A 6808-nucleotide genomic window follows, 5' to 3' on the forward strand; every position below is an offset into this window, starting at 1 on the left:
GTTATCTCTCTTTTTAAAAAAAAACTAATCCTGAAGTCTACAAATGGTTTCCGTGCTTTAACTGTTGTGAGAATGATAGAAGAATTTCTCTGACTCGTGCAGATGCAAGTTTAAAGGTCTGCAAGGCACCACAGGGTGGAAAGCATTTTTCTGGCTAATAGAACACTTTCCCCCCAGGAGCCAGGATGCTGGATACTGCTGTGTTTTCACTTAGAGCAGCAACAGCCCTGCTTCCACCTGCCCTATAAAAGGGCAGCACCCAGGTGCTTCCTGTCCAGGGCTGCTTTGGTGAGAGCCCAAGGCCCAGGCTGGCCATGGGCAGGGCTGGGGCAGCCAGCAAGGGCACCTGGTGGGCTCCTTGTGGTCTTTGATCAGTTCAGACCTCACAGCAGTGAGGCTGGAGATGGCAGATTTGGTCTAATGGGAGATAGCAGCCCAAGGAATGGTCTGAGGCTCTTCCCAGGGCCAAGGGAAAGGGTTTGGAGAAGGGAAGTCTTGTGGAGCAGAGCAGGATGTGTGCTGCTGGTGTTTGTAGCACATGACCTGCCTGAGAGAGAAGTGACAGCTCTGGCAAATGGCAAACCTCCTTCATTGGCCTTTTTGTCACCTGGGTGGTTCCTTTCGTGTGGTTTCTTGGTTTAGCTGGGAGAAGAGAGGGAGATGTTTTAATTTTCTTGGAGGGAGCTTTCCTGTTGAGCCTTGCTGTGTTCAGGCATCCCGTGTGTCAGCTGTTGGTCATGTTAATCCCACGTTAATCCATTTAAACAAGGACATTACCCTGCAGGGCTGGCACATGCAGACACTCTTTGCAAGTCATTCACCAAACCAGCTCTAGCTTTGATTATATATAGCAGTCACTTAAAACTCTCAGTTAAGGTTAGGCACCAGTCAGAATATTTCCCTGTGCTAAAAGTTAGGGAAAACTGTGCTGTCCTGAAGGTTAAAATGAGAGCTGCTCTTTTTGCAATCCTATTCTTTTTTCCTCTTTCTCCTCAGTGCCAGATTTGCAGCCTGTCTTTTATAGTCATGGCCCAGCATGGAATCTGTAGAAATAATGTCAGGAGAAACAATCCTAATTATGGAATGGAGGGGATTAGCAATGATAGCAGAAAAACACAGTCATCAACACCAGGATATTTCAAAGAAAATTCTTTCTGTGTAAGTGACCTGTTCAGACACTAAAGCAGCTTTGGAGGGGCAGTCAATCTCCCCATATTTCCAGCTTTCTTTTAGGAAAGAATAGCTTAACAAGAGAAAAGCTGATCTCTCCTGAACTGGAATAACAGTTCTCTCTTATGTTTGCAGTAGCAAGAGAGGGATTAGTTAATTCCCTGTTAAAATTCCCCTGTGGTCAAGAATTAAGTGAGGGTGCGGATGCCAAAGAGGGGACTTGGAGCCTCCAGTGATGTACTTGCTCCAGAAGGGAAGGGAACTCACTAAAATCAGGTTTGAGGCATGAATATTGCATTACAGTTAATTAAAAGCAGGCTTGACTCTGGCTTAGTAATGCCAGCTAAATTGGTTGCTCACAGGGTTCCTAATCCTTAATAGTGATAATTAAAATTCAGAGTGTGTGTGATGTTGTTATCTCACTGCCCATGGCTTCTGAAGAGACATCTGACTTCCCTGAGGATTTGGGTGTGGTTGGGTCAGAGCACTGGAGCTGCATTTCTATTCCTGGGTGACAAATTAATAACACAGGACTTGGAAACACAGCTCAGAAAGAGCTGCAAAACCAAAAAACCTCCCCACCAAATCAAACCCACTGCATTACAAGATACCTGCTGGGCAACTGAAAAAAAAAAAATTAAAATCCTCAGGGAAAAAAAAGGGCAATTAATTTCAATGTGCTGTTAATTTAATAGTATTCCCATGGGGAGTCTTAGTGCTACTGTCACAAGCTGGCCATAACTTCCTGCTGTTCCACAGATGCTCGTGACAGGTTCTGCTTTTCATGCTCATTTCTTTGCAGCCCTTCACTTTGGAGTCACAGCAGACCATCTATTTCTGATTTGTTTTGGGTTTTTTTTTTAGTCAAATGAGATTTGCAGAAAGTCAAGTTCCCATTGGAAAGGAACTTAGGTGCTGCTGTGCTGCCAGGAACTGTTTTCCAAATAATTGAATTCTTATTAATAGGCATTTTCACTTTGATGAATGCAAACAGTCAAGCTATGGCATGCTGTGTGGCTTTCTGTATCTGAAAGCAAAGATAAGAGATGTGGGAAATGCAAACAAAAAACCTGAGTAGTACCAGGAAGGGGGAGGATATTAATAAGGAATATCCCCTATGAGTTCCTTATTTGGTTTGTTCATATTCACCTGCCCAAATTTGTTTAGTTTCTGTATGGAAACACCACTACGGTTTATAAGCAGTGTTTCATTTTGGTTTGGAGCAACTTCAGCTTATGACAAGTGTCAGCCTTCCTTCTTCTGAGAAGAAAACGATGCAAGCATTGCCCCTTGATTTGTGTGTGCTGGCAGGGTGTGACACTGGCAGGGTGTTTCAGGACTCCTGAGCAGATGCCATTCATCTCACTCAACTACTCTCAAAAATACTACATTGCAGTTGCAGGCATCTAAATCCCCATTAAATTCTTCAGGCTGCTTTAAGCTTTGACGTATTAGCCCCTGAAATTGTGCAGACATTCTGCCTCTGAAGTCCCCAGAGGGAGGGCTCTGCAGAGCCCAGAGCGAGTCTGGCTTTGCTGAGCTGCATGGATTTTCCTTGCTCTGTAGGAAAAACCTGTGTGGAAAACTCAGGCTCTTCCAGGTGGTCCGGGGCCTGATGTTTGTGCACAGCCTGTGCTCCTGTGTGCACTTGCATATTTCTATTATATACATAGAAAACTAAGTGTTCATTTCTGAAGGTTTGAGTGTAAGAGTTAAATATGTCCCTACACGTGCTCTTCCCTCCAGGAGAGGAGTGTCCTAGAGGTTTAGCAAGGTTGCTAAAACTTTTAACCTGGCCACATAACAAGAGTCAGTGTCCCCAGGGTAAAGTGTTGAAGTGAGAGAAAATGAGGGTTTCTCTTCAGCCTGGAGTTGAGACTTCACCAGGGTCTGATTTTTCAAGTCTTCCCAGGCTGAGCAGCTTTGCTTGTGGAATTTGTTGGAGTTGCTGCACTCAGGGCTGGCAGAGCCCTCTCCCTGCTGCCCTGCTTGCTTTCTCAGTGCAGCCTTTATGTTTATCCTCTGCTGAAGGAGAAGTTGTGTTTCCACTGGGCTTTATTTACTCTTTTATAAGACTACTCCCAGTTGACTGCTAGAATTTAATTGGGTTCCAAAGCAGTCTCTCCTGCTCACAAAACTGTGCTGGTGCTCTGCTCCTGGTTTTGCTTTGGTGACGAGGGGCCTCTGGAGCTAAACCACTGTCTCTTCCCTGCCTGCAGGCTGTGAAAAGGCTCCTGGTGCATCTCTGGAATGGGCATGGACACCTTTCCTCTCCTCAGCCTCCTTCACTAGGACGGGGAAGGTCAGTGCTCACAGCTGAGAGTAAGGATTTGTCCAAAATGACATGATTTTAGACCAGTCTGAAAACCCATTCCTAGCTATTTAAACACTTCTCTTTTGCAGAGAGAAAGTACAGCACAAAACCTGCCTTCCCAAAAGGTTCCCCAGGCCATTTCCTCACCTCACAGAGCTGGTTTCCTTCTGCAGGGCACAAACTCTTCATGCCAGGGAACAGAAAACTTGCAGGAGCTCTGGGGAAGGGACCCCGGTAGGGCAGGTCTGTGCTTTTGGCCTGGTTTCCCACAGAGCAATGTTTATGGAGCTGGGCTGGCTCTGTGCTGGCCACGGGTCTGCCAGGCCTGCCCAGTGACTTTGCATCACCTCTGAAATATCCAATTTGATACAAAACCAGCAGGTTCCAAGGGTGTTGTCTTCCTAGAGGTGGGCAGGTGGAAGGCAGGGAACCTTTTAGCTCAAGGCAATCTCAGAGTGTCCTCTGGGCTTGGTGGACATCAGAGAATGCAGAGACAGGACCTCAGCCAGGTGGGACCTGTCCCCAAGAGTCCCAGCTTCAGTGAGCCAGGGCCACTTGTTTGATCTCCATCCCTGCCTCTGCAGGGTGCAGGCTGGGGAGGTGTTTCTGAGGGGGAGAACGGGCCATAACACCTGAATGTGGGATGTGTGTTACACACTGACTGTCAGTGACACCACGTGCACCTTTGTGTGTGTATCAGTAAAAATCTGGGTGTGTTCAGAAGATGTAATGCAACCTGGCCATTTTCATCAGTCGCAACTTTGTGTGAGTAAGGGTGTCAGAATAGAGTCACTGCTGTACAGACTCACCTCTGCCTTGGGGACCTTCAAGTTCTTCAAACAACTGCATGTGAGGCTTTGCACTGGGCAGGATCTGCTTTGGCTCTAGAGGGAGCAAGCACCTAAATTGTGGGACATTTGTAATCCAGACCCAGGCCAATCCAGGGGAAACCTGCAAAGCTGTCAATAAAGCAGGAGAACATTAGGAATTAGTGCATGAAAAATGAGCTGATGGGCTGGCAGCTGATCACATCAATACATTGAAATGTCATTGCTGGTGCCAGGCTGAAGTGTTTTGATGCTGGTCTTCCCATGATTTGGGAACAGGATTTTTGTGGACATGGCCATGATCATCATCTTCATGGCTAAACAGAGGAACCACTCTAGCTTCCCTGAAAAAGTGGGATGAATTAAGGAAGCACCTGGCGCTAAAGCCATCTCTCTCCCTAGTGCTCCATCTTTGTTTGTTAAGAGGAGTAAAACTGCCATTGGAAAACAAATGTGCTGCATCTAACCCTGCTTTCAAACATCCTGATGGTGATGGGGAAAATCAGTGGCTTCTAAGAGGTGTGTTTCCTGCTTGGCTTTTGCCTGGTTTTAAAATTCTACTTCCTTTCCTTTTCTCCTTGCTGAGCCAGCCCTGGCAAATCTTAGAAAGGAGCCCTGGAAGACCCATTTTCTCAGCAACACTAGGGATATTGCCAGGTAGGGGATGGCCTTATTTTCTGGGACTTGTCCTTGGGGTAGGTGTAACAGATTGTTGGGGTATTTACAGGCAATAAATGTGTGTGGAGAAGTGGGAGAAGAAACTGGGGCTGGAATATATTTCATTGGCTTGTGCAATGAAGGCTGCTACAACTGAGGCTTGTACAATTAAGGCTGGTACTGAGAAAGATAATTATCTTCAAGCAAACAATTCCATTTGGAATAGTAACACCCCAAAAGCATTTCCAGCCTTAGTTCGGGGGTGCTTTTTCCATGCTGTCTGATTCACTTGATTCCCTGTGTTCCTCCAGCTGGAGTTGTAAAAATGACAGCAAAGATTAATTAAATGCATCCCATCGATTCCTCCTTGGCCCTTTGGTAGTCTGCTCTTCTGTACAGATTTCTTGATGTCTTGATGCAAGCTGTCCCATGGGCTTTCTTGGGGACCACACACAGACCCTCAGCTTCTTCTGGCATTTTTTCCTGCTAATTGCCCACCTTCTAACAAGCAGCTTCTCCAGAGTGGCAAACAACTTCCTTTGAATAGCTCGGATGCGTTCGGCTACTGGGGAATGGCAAATCAATAGAAGCGTGTCTGTTGTGCCTTTTGCTCCTCACAACGTGTGAGTGCTGTGGAAAAACAGACACACCAGAGGGGCTGGTGGCCTCCACATGCATGTCTGAAGTTGTATCCATATGGATCCTGCTCCCCTGCCCACTTTGGGGAGGCTCAGACCAGGAGCGCTTCCGAAGGCAAACGGGGTACGTGCGTTCCCACACGCTGTGTTCTTGAGGCAGACACAAATCCCTGCAGTTACATAAGATGTTGGGCCTGAAGCTTTGCATAATTGTGTTCTCTATCATTTCAATCTTGTGTGTTTTTAAATTTTGCTTTCCTGACCAATGCAATTTATTACAATAAACTTGTAATCTGCTGCATTGGGCTTTATCATCTCCTCACTTGAGACGGGAAGCAATTATAGATCTCTGGAGGAGATGTCCTACTTAGGCACAGCAAAATGTCTTTCACAGGACACCGTGTTTTGTAAGAGAGGATTTAAAACTGTGATAACATCCTGGAGTGCAGACTTGGGAAGTTTGTCCTTCCTGAGCTGTGCTGTCTCCCATCGATGAAGCTCTGTGCTGTCCCTGCTTGCCTTGTGTCACACCTGGCTCACTTTGCCGTCTGAAAACAGTCACCCAGTGCCATCTGAGATGCCACTGGGTAGCCAAAACATCTGCAGACATGTTTTTGGCAATGGGAGGCTTTGCCCTTCACTACAGGGAGCTGTGGCTGAACAGGACCCCCAGGGAAGTCTCAAAGGGTGTTGGGTGCTTTTTTCAGGAGACTGAAGCAGCTTTATTTTCCGAAGCAAGACCAGCCCTGCGGCAAAGGGCTGATGCTGGATGGTCGGTCCTCTGAGTTCCTTGGAACTGTTTGCACCTCTGGGTTTAACCCCGAGGACGGAATCAATCCCCTGAAGCAAGTAATGGCTGGAATTCCCATCATGGGCGCGTGTATTTGGCCCCGTGGAGGGCTGGATGGATGCTCCGACTTTTTGGGAAAGCCCAGCAGATGGAGCTCGTGTTTGAGGGATCAAGCTCCAGCGAGGAGCTTGGAAAATAGGACATAGACCTGTTTTTTATTGGATTGTTTCAGTAACAGGGGTGAGTTGAGCAAGCCTGGCTTCCTAAGCTCTTGCTTGTAACAGGAAATGTTCAGTGCTAACGATGTGGAAAAAGGAAATGTTTTTGCAGCTAGAAGTGCTTGGAGCTTTCACTGATGTTTTAATTTTCTTGTCACTGTCTTATTTTGCAGAACTGTTTTAGCGCTCATTCC

Source organism: Zonotrichia leucophrys, chromosome 4, assembly GCF_028769735.1.
Source record: "Zonotrichia leucophrys gambelii isolate GWCS_2022_RI chromosome 4, RI_Zleu_2.0, whole genome shotgun sequence".
Taxonomy (NCBI): Eukaryota; Metazoa; Chordata; class Aves; order Passeriformes; family Passerellidae; genus Zonotrichia; species Zonotrichia leucophrys.